The sequence below is a fragment of the Elgaria multicarinata genome, chromosome 21 (assembly GCF_023053635.1).
Source record: "Elgaria multicarinata webbii isolate HBS135686 ecotype San Diego chromosome 21, rElgMul1.1.pri, whole genome shotgun sequence".
Classification (NCBI taxonomy): Eukaryota; Metazoa; Chordata; class Lepidosauria; order Squamata; family Anguidae; genus Elgaria; species Elgaria multicarinata.
Window position 1 is genome coordinate 13,939,855 of NC_086191.1, and position 13,813 is coordinate 13,953,667.

Genomic DNA, 13,813 nt, shown 5'->3' on the forward strand with positions numbered 1-13,813 from the left:
GCCTGGTCAGAGGTTAGAGGAACTGGCGTGGGCTGACTAATATTCAAAGTGCCAGAAGTGAGCTTTTAGGTTACACAGAGTTCTTCTTCAGGGGGAGAAGCTATTACCTGCCAGGCTGACATTGCCTCAATAAAACTGTCTTCCTGGTTGTTTTAAGGACAGCTTCCCCCAATACAAAACCCAAATCTTAACTTTACCCTTTAGCTGGCAGTAATTTTGGAACACACCACCAGCCAAAGAGTCCAGTGCTGCTCTGAAGTTTGCTCCCAGAGTTCTGAATGTTATGAGGTTCGGCCTGGCAAAGACAACTTCCAGACAACTTAATGTCTTAAAAGAAAGGAGACCCAGTTCCTTGGAAGATTCACACTGTGGGCCATGCCTTCTTTCTACTCAACTGATGCTTCATCTTTGTTCCAGAACAGGTAAGGCAGTCTGCCATCTTCCTTTTATACAAGTACCTAATTCACTACAGTCTCAACCAGGACATAAGCTGAGCCCAGGCCCTAAGAATCGAAGTCCGCTTCCCATCCCAGTTATGCATGCGGCTGCGGATGACAGTACCTCTAAACATGTGCAGAGTGCATTCTTCCTTCCTCACCGCTTGCTTGCCCGATTCAAATCCCCCCTACCTCTAGAATTAAGGGGCATTCGTTCTAAGCAGGCTTGAGCAGACCTGGGCGCCTCTTCCTTTTACAAACAACATCCGCTTGGCCACAAATGATTCACTCGTTTCTCTCCAGGCCTCTCCTGTTCTACCCCACCGCCAAATCCTTACATTTCTCATCCCGGGGGAGTATTTCATAGCCGTCGATCTTGGCCACATTTCGTCCCTTGTGTTTTTGGCACGGCTGATCTTTGCCCACATAGGGGTACAGGACGCTGCTCGACAGGCCACCTGGGAAGGAATACACAGTGTTTAGCAATGTGTGTCTACAAGAGAGAGAGAGAGTGTGGTGGAGACATCTCATGATGATGATGATGATGATGAAACTGTAGCACAGAGGGAGCTAGCCCGGCCTCCCTGGGAAGGCGGTTCCAGAGCCTTGGAGCAGCCACCAAGAAGGCCCTGTCCCGCATACCCATCAGGCGTGCCTGGGATGTCGGTGGGACTGAGAGAAAGGCCTCCCCAGAAGATCTTAGAGCATGAGCAGGCTCATATGGTCTTTCAGATAAATTGGACCCGAGCCGTAGAGGGCTTTATAGGTGATAACCAGCACTTCTCATCATTCACTCATTCAGAGCTTGTAGCGTAGAAAAAATGGTGAGTGAGGGGAGCAGACCTGGCACCAAGAGTAGGCATAGTTGGGCAAATTCAGAGAGCCCAAACCCCAGCAGGGGCCCATGGACAAGATCCCCCTGGTTGATCCTCTCTGCCGTTGCGACTTGCTTCCCCACCTGCCTCTCGCTCTGGCCCAGACAATGGTGGTAGAGACGGCAGGACCTTCTTGCTCACTGCCCCTCTGACTGTAAAGCAAGCAAGTGAGAGCCAGGAGGTAGAGGAGGAGGAAGAGGAAGAGCAGCTGGGGACCATGATGCTGAGACAGTGGACTGGCCGAGGGAGGAGTCCGTTGAGAGTCTTTTGCACCAGGTCCCTCCAGAATCCAGAGACCGCACTGAAATGGAGAAATGACCGTGGGACACAAAACCACGCCTGGGGTGGAGGAGGTGGACAAGGAGACCTTTTTCTCCCTCTCTCAAAAGACTAGAACCCAATGGGGAGTCATTCCAAGAAGCTGGTTAGGGGGAGATCCAGGGCAGATTCAAGGCAGGGCTTCTTCACACGGTGCAGAGTCAAAACAATGGAATCTGTCGCCACAAGGTGGAGCGATGGGCACTGTCCATGGTTACTAGTCCTGATGGTTCTGTGCTACCTCAAGTATCAGACGCAGGGTGCAGTTGTTGGGGAACATGGGCAGGAGGCTGCTGTTGGCCTCACGTCCTGCTTGTGGGTTTTCCGTGGGCAGCTGCTATGGGAACAGAGTGCTGAACTAGATGGCAGCGATCTTCTGACGTTCTCCTGCCAAAAGGCCAACCAGCCCCGGAGGAGGCCCACACCCAATACAGGCAACCATCAGTTGCGTTGAACCTGGCATTGAGCCCTACGAAGAGAGACTGAAAGAACTAGGCATGTTTAGCCTGGAGAAGAGGAGATGGAGGGGAGACATGAGAGCACTCTTCAAATACTTAAAAGATTGTCACACAGAGGAGGGCCAGGATCTCTTCTCGATCCTCCCAGAGTGCAGGACACGGAATAACGGGCTCAAGTTAAAGGAAGCCAGATTCCAGCTGGACATCAGGAAAAATGTCCTGACTGTTAGAGCAGTACGACAATGGAATCAGTTACCTAGGGAGGTTGTGGGCTCTCCCACACTAGAGGCCTTCAAGAGGCAGCTGGACAACCATCTGTCAGGGATGCTTTAGGGTGGATTCCTGCATTGAGCAGGGGGTTGGACTGGATGGCCTTGTAGGTCCCTTCCAACTCTGCTATTCTATGATTTTATTTCTGGACAAGTTCCACCATTCTCCCTATCCGCTGAACCTGCGGGAAACCCAAGTTCCAATCTCCCAGTCAGCCATGAGCCTCCCCGGGTGACCCTAGCCCACTGACCCGTCTCCGACGGCACCCTACCTCACAGGATTGTTGTGAGGATAAAATGGGAGGGGGGTTGTATGCTGCCTTGGGGCCTTCAGGGGGAATTGCAGGCGTTGTCATCGCAAGTATAACAGGTGGTGCTGGTTATACGTACTGTTGTTGAAAACGGTCAGGAGTCCATCCCACGCGTAACCTCCTTCACAGCCTCTCCTGGGGTACGTGCAGTCGATGATCTCTGGAACGGAAGAACAGAGAGCCCGGTAACGTGCCTTTGATGGTGGTGGGACTCAGAGCTGGGACCCCGCCAGAGTTCTTAACCTGAACCAGAAGGTTCGAACATATAAGACCGATTCTGGCCCTCTTGCAATGGCTGCCTGTACGTTTCCGAGCCCAATTCAAGGTGCTGGTTTTAACCTATAAAGCCTTATATGGCGTGGGACCACAATACCTGATGGAATGCCTCTCCGGCCATGAACCTACCCGTACACTGCGCTCAACATCTAAGGTCCTACTCCAAGCTTCCCTCGGATGGCAAGAAAGGAGAGGGCCTTTTCAGTGGTGTCCCCCCAATTACGGAGCGATCTCCCCGACAAGGCTCACCTGGCTCCAACATTGTTACCTTTTGTCAGCTCCAGTTCTCTTCTCCCAGGCAGTTAACAACATGTGCTGAGTTTTTAACTGACCCCAGAACAGTTCTTTTAAATGGATGCTGTTGTTTTTATGCTTTTGATGGTTTTTGCATTTTTGTATATTCGTTTTTAACGTTCTCTGTTTTTAACCTTTGTAGACCGCCCAGAGAGCTTTGGCTATGGGGCGGTATATAAATGTAATAAATAAATAAATACATGGGTGGACTTGTATGGGAGAAGGCGGGCTTTCAGGTAGCCTGGTCCCAAGCTGTAAAAAAAGGGAGTCACTGGTTACTAGTTTCGCTGCGGCGTTAGTAGATGCAGCAGGGGCAGAGGCTAAGCTCCAGTAGAGCCAGGCGCAAGCCAGGCCTTCTGCGTGCCCAACCCAGGTCCCGTCCTCCCGATGCCCAACGTACCCTGGATCGAGAGATTCCGTGGCGAATGTCGGTGGATGTTCCACAAGGCTTCAATGTTGGACACGGCAGCAAAGGCCCAGCAAGACCGGCACGTCTTGCCCTGTGAGGCGGGGAGGGGGGGAAGTCGTTTTGGAGTTCATCGAGGAAACTTTCACCCCCAAATTCTGATCTCAGGGAAGGCCACGGAAGGCTCCAGGGTCTATAGCAGCCTTCCTCAACCTGGGGCGCTCCAGATGTGTTGGACTACAACTCTCAGAATGCCCCAGCCAGCTGGGGCATTCTGGGAGATGCAGTCCAACACATCTGGAGCGCCCCAGGTTGAGGAAGGCTGGTCTATAGCCTCCAGGATCTAGCTGCCCACTTAATTTCCCACAATACGCCACAGCAACGGTAGAGCGTAGGCACTTGTAGGGAAATCTACATGCCTGGTACTGCTCAGTGTGCTAGATCTAAGGGGGTGAGGGATTAAGGAGGTAGTGATGCCTGTGCTCCTACAGGCCCTGCAGAACGGGTTTCCCCCTCTCTTTCTGGGTGACACAGACCCCCGCCCCCCGTGCACAAACCTCAGCATCAAAGAGGATAGAGCCTTTCATAGAATCATAGAACAGCAGAGTTGGAAGGGGCCTACAAGGCCATCGAGTCCAACCCCCTGCTCCATGCAGGAATCCACCCTAAAGCATCCCTGACAGATGCTTGTCCAGCTGCCTCTTTCTGCTGTCCCCTTTGAGTCTCCACCGGACGGAGCCAGCCTGCTAACAGACCGCAGTCCCTCCGTGAACCTTACCTGGTGTTTCACTGCCGTGACCGCTCCAGCTTTTCTCCAGTCGCAGGATCTGCCTGTCTTCCCCACATAGGGCTTCTCCGACTGCCCCAAGGTAGGGGGCAGGCCGAGCCCAGAGCCAGGGGAGTTGGCAAACCTCTCCGCAAACTCGCTTCCTGGGTGACAGGGGAAAGTTGCATACGTGTCTGTGAAGGCGAGCTTGTGGCCAAGGGTTGGCATGGATGTGTCGGACTACAACCACCATCGTTCCCAGCCAGCCTGGCTGTTGGGGATGATGGGACTTGTAATGCAACCCATACGGAGACCTCAGGGTCAGAGAAGGCTGGATTAGAGTGTTGATTTTAAACTGTGAGTGTATTTGAGTCAAAAGGAAGGGCAGCAGAGAGGGAGCGGGCCTCTGGACCTGGCAGGATGTTTCTCTGCGGGGGAACATCCGTTCATCTGGATCAGGCCCCAGTCTTAGATCGGTTCCTTTTGGCTCTGCTGCCCTTGAATAGCGCATGCGTCACCCAACCTGTCCTTTCGATCCAGGTCTCCCTGTTACCTGTCAGGTCACTGAAGCGGGTGACCCCATACTGCGCTGTCCCGAGTTCAGTTGCCTGCAGCGCACGGCTCACTTCCAAGTTGTGCACGAAGGCTTTGAAGCGATGGTGCATCTCTGGGGTGAGAAATCAAGGGCAGGTGAGAGAGGGGGGCGAGGCGTAGATCACCAGGCAATGGTGCATTTAATGCGTAATCCTATGTATGTTAGACAGGAAAAAAGTCCTACAACTCCCAGAATTCCCCAGCCAGCATGACTGGCTGGAGAATGCTGGGAGTTGTAGGAATTATTTCTCCCCCTGCTGTCTGGGGAATTCTGGGAGTTGTAGGACTTTACCCCCTGCTGTCTGGGGAATGCTGGGAGTTGTAAGACTTTTCCCCATGCTGTCTGGGGAATTCTGGGAGTTGTAGGACTTTACCCCCTGCTGTCTGGGGAATGCTGGGAGTTGTAAGACTTTTCCCCATGCTGTCTGGGGAATTCTGGGAGTTGTAGGACTTTCCCCAGTGCTGTCTGGGGAATGCTGGGAGTTGTAGGACTTTCCCCCTGCTGTCTGGGGAATTCTGGGAGTTATAGGACTTTTTTCTTTCTAAACATGCATAGTATGCCATCCCTTAGGTCATTTTAAACTGGACTTCGTGGTCTTATGGAGAGGGCTCTCTTTACATCAGAGTATCTCAGGCCTGCAGGTCAAAACCAGCACCCCGGGGGCTCCCTGAACAGCCACGCCCCTTTCCCTGACTCCGCCCCTCTCCCCAATCCCCAGTCATTTGGAACGTCTGCAGAGTTTCCCCCCTCCCATTCTAAAAGGTCTAAATGCCTCTCCTAGGGTTCAGTTCTCAGCAGTAAGAACTTGAAGCTAAAATTACCTAGGCTGGTGTTTTGGGTCATATTGGCCCCGCCCCTTTTACCTTCAGCCTCGCCCACCGCTCAAACGCGGCCCCCGAGAGCTAAATGGAATCTGGTCGTCGGACTGAGAAAAGGTTCAACAGCTTGGCTTTAGATGGTGACATGTGTATTACCGTATTTCTTCGATTGTAAGACTCCATCGATTGTAAGACGCACACTAATTTCAGTACCAGCAACAGAAAAAAACCCTTTTGATTCTAAGAATAATAATCGCACCCGCGATTCTAAGATGCACCCCGTTTTTAGAGATGTTTATATGGGGGGGGGGGGAAAAGTGTGTCTTCACTTTCTACGAAATGTGGTAAACTGGCCCTGCCGTTGGGTTTGGGGTCACTTCCTGCCCCATTCTGTTCAATGGGGGCCCTAGACACCTACTCCAAAGTCCTGCCCTGATAGAACCACCTTTCTGCCTTCCTTGACTAGTACAGACTCCATTTCAGGGCATTGAAGTGTCCCTGGGCGATTTACAGTCACCCCGCTCATTTTATTTCCAAAGCCAGAGAGCACTTTTCAAACTTTAGCTCGAGTAAACCCAAATGCAGCAGCAGGGAGGCGGGGAAGGGCATAGAAAGCACTCCACCCATGCTCAGAGGCAATGGCTGGGTTCACACAAAACCCACCGAGAACGCTTCTATTACCTTCTTGGTTCCGGTAGGTTTTGTTGAACTGCATCATGAAGTCCTGGAACATCTGAGACAAAAGCAAAAGGCAGAGAGAGAGGGTTAAGAAATTTCCCCCAAAGAAGGGGGGGGGCATTTCAAGTACAACCCATCCTCCTTAGATTAACCCCTTTTAGGATGCATCTTTAGACAGAAAAAGCCCTACAGCTCCCAGATTTCCCCAGCCAGCCATGCTGGGAGCTGTAGGACTTCCTTTTTCTGTCTAAAAATGCACCCTCACAGCGTTAATTCTGCCAACAGCTACCACCCTCCATTTTGTCTCTGGCTTTCTCCCAGGGTTGCCTCTCAGGGTTCCTCTACCTTCAGAGCCTTTTTAGGCTGCCAGGGTTTAGGGAACCATTCTCCCACCCCCAGATTGCACAGTGGCAAAGCCCGTTTTTTTCACCTGTTGGATTGCTGTCTGTAAGGCAGACATTCAACCCATTCTGCGGGAATGGGGCAGAATGAAAAGAAATAAACCCGCGGCCCACGAGACCCTCAATGCTTTCCCTTCGGGGGTCTCCTCACCATGCTCAGGTCTGGGGCCGGGATGGAGTAGGTAGGGGGGGCGGAGATCCATGGCCCCCACAGCATCAAGCAAAGAGGCACGGTGGCTGACCACATAGCAAAGCACATCCTGCGAGGTCGTGGTGCGGAGTGAAGGTAATCTTGGCCAGGCACAAAAACTGAAGATGGAAAGGAAGGGGGGGAGTGGAATGGGGGCATCCGTTGAGGAAACCACAGCAGCAGGAAGACGAGGAGGTGTTCCTCTGGGGTGCCCCCCTCCCGCGTTGTCGGAAAGACTTAGATGCACACCATGCGTAGGAAAACGCGACAGGGCAATGGGGAGCCCTTAGAGACGGTGCCACAGAAGCAGGGCAGCCTCTGAGCATGCACAGAAGGCCTCCCTCGCAAATCACCGCCCTGCCCCTCCCAACTCTGCTCCTCTCTTTCTCGTTGTTGTATTCAGTTTTGAGTTTTCTTTTTAAGGAGTCATGGATAGTACACGGGTGGAGAACCTTTTTCAGGAAAGCTCTCGGGGGCCGCATGCCAGGGGTGGGCGGGGCTGAAAGCAAAGGGGCGGAGTCCAAAGCAGAAAGGGTGTGACCAACCCATCCCAGCGCAGTGTGGCTTCAAGCGCTTCCTGCCTGCCATTAAGCCCTATAGGAGAGGCGTTTCGACTTTGCACAATGGCGGACGGACTGCATAAAAGCTGGGGAAAGGGGGAGGGGTCATGGGAAAGTGGCGTGGCCATTTGGGGAACTTCAGAAAGCTGGACTGGGAGCCTAGGGAGGGCCAGATTTGTTCCCCGTGGAATGCCTTTATTAAACCAATTCAAAGTTCACCAAAAACGTGCAAGCTTTTGACATCACCAGAGCTCTTCATCAGGCGAAGTGTTACTAAAAACGAAGTGGCAGAGGGCAGAATATGGAGAGGGGAAAGACTGACTGGATATTGTTGGCAGGATGTCTGTGTGCTCAGAGTCTTAAGAAGATATAGAGGGAGGAGGAGGTTTCGAATTCAGCTCTACCGAGGGATGGGACAGTTTCCTGTTTCAGTGCCCCTAAGATAAGGGTGAGCAACTCAAGACTGTCTGGAGCAGCCTTTTCCAAGCTGGTGAACTTCAGATGTGTTGGACTTCAACTCCCAGAATCTCCAGGCTGGGGGATTCTGGGAGCTGTAGTCCAACACATCTGAAGTTCACCAGCTTGGAAAAGGCAGTTGTAGATTAGGCTGCAACTCATCCCTCACCAGAGCCTCGTGTGGCGCAGAGCAGTAAAGCAGCAGTTTCTGCAGCCGAAACTCTCCCCACGGCCTGAGTTCGATCCCAGCGGAAGCTGGTTTCAGGCAGCCGGCTCGGGTCGACTCAGCCTTCCATCCTCCCGAGGTCGGTAAAATGAGTACCCAGTTAGCTGGGGGAAAGGGAATAACGGCCGGGGAAGGCAACAGCAAACCACCCCGCTATAAGGCCTGCCAAGAAAACGTCAGCGAACGCTGGCAGCCCTCCAAGAGTCAGTAATGACTCAGTGCTTGCACGAGAGGTTCCTTTCCTTTCCTTCAACCCTCACCATTGGCTCTGCTGGCCGGGGCAGTTGGGAAATGTAGTCCCCCCCCAAAAAAAAACACCTGGAGAGCTACAACTTGCCCTGGGACCACTGAGAACAATGAAGTCGCAGCTAATCGAAGGTCCTCTGCTCCTTTTTGAAAGTATCAAATCCAGCTGTTAGCTCAAAACTCTCTCCGTCCTGGGCGAATGAGACAAATTCCTTCATTGGCCCAAAATACTTTTTTTAAAAAAACACCCTTCAGTCACGTCTGGCTTGGCACAACCGTTCCGGCTACGAAACCCCTTTGGGCCTCCAGCCGTGTGCCGGAATGTCAGCCTTCTGGGCAGACACACACACAGGCACTCCGCTGTCCGGACACAACCCCCGCACCTGTCCCACACTTCCAGGGCCTTGGCAAAGTTCCTCCGATCCACCCGGCCTGACCTTGAGCGGTATTTGCCTGGCTTGCCCGGGCCGAGGTGCGTGCAGCAAAGTTGGAAGCGGTTGCGAGAAATCCTCCATCCAACTTGCCCTGTCCGCTGGGCATTCCTTCCACGTTTGGCCCGTTCGTGCCTTTATAAGATGGACGGGGGGGGGGGGGTGCTCCTCTCTTTCTCTCTTCCCTCTCCCACCTCCAGATGAGGGGTGAAACCATCTGGAAATTGGGTCACGAAACTTGGGAACGTCACAGTAACAGCACTCCGGGTGTTCTCAGACTTCAAGCATTCCACTTGCGTTTATGGCGGCCCTTACAACAACCTTGCAAGGGAGGCCAATATTATTTCCCTTCTATCGTAGATCATTGGCCGTGGCAGGGAAAGGGTGGAAGCCAAGAGAGTTCGGGATAGGGGGTTGGAATTGCTGAGTTCACTGCAGTGGGGACATTTGAATCCAGGACTTTCCTGGCCAGTAACTCAAAGCGCAAGGCAAGGCTCAGAACGTGTCTGCTCCGACCGCATTGCGCGTTTACAAGACATGTATTCCAACTGGGTTCGGAGGGCTTACTCCCAGGTAAGGCTCTGTAGGATTGGGGCAGCCTCAATTACTGAGTCACTGTGCCACACCAGCTTGCAAAGATGAAAGAATCGTGTGTGTTTTCATAGTGCCTCCAAGCACGTACAGAGTTCAGTGGTGGGTCCTCCTCCTCTTCCTCATCATGGCTCCCACTTGCTTGCTTGGCAGGCAGGGAGCTGGGAGGCCGTGGCGTTTGCTGCTGCTCCTTTTCACCTCTCTGGTTGTCTGGGTCAGAGCAAGGGGCAGGCGAACAAGCAGGTTGCAAGGCAAAGAATCATAGAATAGCGGAGTTGGAAGGGGCCTACAAGGCCATCGAGTCCAACCCCCTGCTCAATGCAGGGATCCACCCTAAAGCATCCATGACAGGTGGTTGTCCAGCTGCCTCTTGAAGGCCTCTAGTGTGGGAGAGCCCACCACCTCCCTAGGAGGAACAACTTCAGAGGGCTTTTTTCCCCGTGGGCCCCGGCTGGGATGTTGGGCCCTTGACAGATGCCCAGCTGTGCCGACCTTTGATCCAGCCCTGGTCAAGGGCCCGGACCCCTGGGTCTTTTAAGTATGTAGTCATGTCCCTTGTCATGGCATCCTGGCACTTTTGTTTTGAAGCATGCCCAGCAAAGAGTCCGCCCTGCCTTGGGAGGCTAGAGCATGTCCTTGGAAGCAAACAGGTTGCATGACAGAGAGGTGGCTTGTTTCATTGTTTTGGCACGGAGCGTGTTTTGCCTGGGTTTGTGTGTATGTGTTTGTGTGGGATGTGTTTTGCCCTTTGGAGGCGGGGCGGCTATGTTTTGCCTGTGAGTGTTTGTGTTTCTCTGAGCATCTCCACATCGCCTTCTGTGAAATGGATATTTTGTTGTGCTCCGCGGAGGCAAACGTGGGATTTGGCATTTGTTAGTTCAGAGCCCACCTCTGCCGAGGACGGTGTCTGAGCTGCAGTTTGCTTCTCTCTGAGCCTCAGCAGTTTTGCCATCTGTGAAATGGGCGTCCGAGGAGAAGAGGGTGGGTTCAAAAGCGACTTTCTGTTTGGGGCCTGAGCACCGCACCTCTGCCTGGCGCTTCGGTTCATGGGGAAATGACTCTTCTTTTCATCTCAACAGCTTGCCTTCCGGGTGCCCTGCGCAACATGGCAGCCAGTTTGCAAACGAGCACGCCCTCTTGCAGCAGCCATTTTGTGAGAGTGCCCACAATACTCTCTTCCCATTCCAAAGCCCCACCACCACAAAACCCCAAAGGGTCATAATTATAGAAGTGTACAGACATGTCCCGGAGACTCAGTTCTCACATTTACTGGATTCCAGCAGCTGTTGGGTTACCACTGCTCAAATGTGTCTGAATTTCCCACCCTTCTACCACATGGGCTATTAATGTCTTCCAAGCGGCAGAACTATCCCCCCTGGTTAGGTTTGGGGCCAATTTCAGGGGGTCATTCATGGTTAGCTTGCCAAGTTCTCTCACAAACATGGCATGGCTTCCAGGCCTGGAGCAGGCCCGGCGTCAAGAGTTGGCTTAGTCGGGTAGTTGACAAGGGACCACCCCACAGCAGGGTCCACCTGGCAAGTACACCTTGGACTTTCTCCTCCTATTCTCCATTGCCACCTGTTTGTTCACCTGCTTCTCGCTCTGGCCCAGGTGGTGGTGAGAAGAATGAACAGGAGGTGCCACGGTCTCCTTGCTCCCCGGGTCTTGGCCTCTCAAGCCATCCTGAGGAAGAGGACAAGGCATTATCCCTCGTGATAATGGCGGGAAGGTGGACCCACCGAAGGAGGGGGCCCAGGGAAGGTATCTCGCCCAAGGCCCCTCCAAAACTTGGAACCGGCCATGGAGAGAGAATGCCAACTGCAATCCAAGGAAGGGGCTTCGATTCATCTTCAAAGGGGTCAGGCCCCACCGCGGTGTGACTGCAGCGGCTCACGACTCCTTCGCCCAGCTAGCGTCCCGCACTCCCCGTTCATCCCTTTGATGTCGAGACCTTGAGAGCAGGTGCGGAGAGGTTGTGTTTGTGAACATCTAATCTCTTCACAGATTCCATCCGTTCTGTGTTCCCCCCCACCTCCATCTTTCCATACACCCCACCACCACTCCCAGACGACCTGGGGAGCTATTTATAGCTCAGAAACAACAGCTCTCTGTTCCCTAGGAATGTGTAGTCCAAGGAGGGTGTGTGTGTGTGTTTCCTCCACGATCCAAGCTTGTCCAACAAAGCAAGGGTCATGTTTTGTGCGATTCGTTTTTAAGCCTGATGGAACTCCCCACAACAGAACTGCCTTGGCTGAGGGGGCTCACGTAGCCCCGTGTCTGGTTTCCAAGCATGACCAACACTGGGACGTAACCCACCAGTAGGCATCTGCTGCGGTTTGGTCTTCAGCATCTGATTCTCGGAGGTGCAGGGCCTTGGAATGTGGCGCTCTACGTTATTGCAGCTGATAGCAATTGATAGGCCTGTTGTATAAGAACAGCCGCCATCTCTAGCCTTAATTCTACTCCATAAGGAAGGGTGGGGAGAAAGTAGACCTCTAGATCAGTGGTTCCCAATTAGCTAAGTACCATGGACCCCTTGTTTTTCAAGTGCCAAGCCACGGACCTCCTACTTTTGAAAAATGTGTGATCTCTATAGTAGTTACCTGTGCGAAGCAATTTTTTGGAGAAAATAAGGGGTAGCCCCTCATAAGCAAAGGATATTAGGTCTACTAAAAAAAACAGACCATAAAATTTGTGATATTTGTGATATTACCACACAAAAATGACAATGATTTAATTAGGAATGTAAAGACGAATTTAATTTTATTAACGTCTAGTTTACCATTGAACAACTTATGACTTGTCTAGCAGCTACTAAATCTAAATGTGATGGGAGAAATCATGCCTCTTTTTGTCCCGAACAATCCCTTCCACATCCGGTTCAATATTTCCTACTTTTAATCTCAAATCTGGATCAACATCGAGCCGATTTCTATGCTTGTTCTTCATATAACAAAATGTCGAAAATGTTTGTTCACAAAGATATGTGGAACAAAAGGGAACTAGATGTTTCAAAGCTTTTTCGCCTAACTTCTTATAATCAGGAAAAACCTTCACCCAGAATTGGTCCAGTCTATATTCTTTGAAAAATGATTTCAGTGAATCATCACAAGTCACGTCAACGGGTGCATCTCGCTCTTCCGCAGACGGAGTTCTTAGTTGTACATCACCTCATTCAAAAGGATTCCTTCTCCATGAGTTTTCAGGATTAGGTGCAGGGAAGTAATCTCTGAAGCTGGTCGCTAAATCACGCAGGTGCTCAGTGATGTTCGATTTTACTTCTGGTAGGAATTTGTCGTCGGTGGACTCCAGAAATGAATGGTGAATATGTGAATGGTGCCATAGACCACCAGAGGTCCACAGACCACCAATTGAGAACCACTGCTCTAGATGTTTGGGGCACTCTTAAGACCATCAGAAGAGCCTACCCAGATCAGACCAAGGGTCCATCTCATCCTGCATTCTGTTCCAACCAGCTGCCCACAGGAAACCCACGAGCAGGACACGAGTACAACAACACCCTCCCGCCCATGTTCCCCAGCAACTAGTGTATACATTGGCATCCTGCCTCTGATACTGGAGGTAGCACATAGCCACGGAGGGCCTTCTGCTCCAGGAATTCCTCCAACCCGTGGGCCCCGGCTGGGATGTTGGGCCCTTGACAGATGCTCAGCTGTGCCGAAGGCCTCTAGTGTGGGAGAGCCCACAACCTCCTTAGGTAACTGATTCCATTGTCGTACTGCTCTAACAGTCAGGAAGTTTTTCCTGATGTCCAGCTGGAATCTGGCTTCCTTTAACTTGAGCCCGTTATTCCATGTCCTGCGCTCTGGGAGGATCGAGAAGAGATCCTGGCCCTCCTCTGTGTGACAACCTTTTAAGTATTTGAAGAGTGCTATTATGTCTCCCCTCAATCTTCTCTTCTCCACGTCATAAGCAAAGAGTGCCTCTGAGAGTATGCAGAGGGCCTTTTGCCTCATCGCTAAGCAAGCATAACCCACCTTCAGGAATCCAAGGAGGAGATTTGGCTTCCAGGAAAACATACATAAGGGGTGTGGAGTATCTGTATTTATAGTGTGACCATATGAAAAGGAGGACAGGGCTCCTGTATCTTTAACAGTTGTATTGAAAGGGGAATTTCACTCTGCATCACAACAATTAAAGCTGCAGGAGCCCTGCCCTCTTTTGTATCTGATCACTCTAGTATAGTTCCT

General features: G+C 52.0%; 1 protein-coding gene across 1 annotated transcript in view; it reads right to left on the reverse strand.

Moving 5' to 3' along the window:
• LOC134412386 (zinc finger protein 208-like) overlaps positions 1-13,813 on the reverse strand; it is a 489,474-nt gene that overhangs the window by 73,094 nt on the left and 402,567 nt on the right. The gene's annotated exons all lie outside the window — the stretch shown is intronic.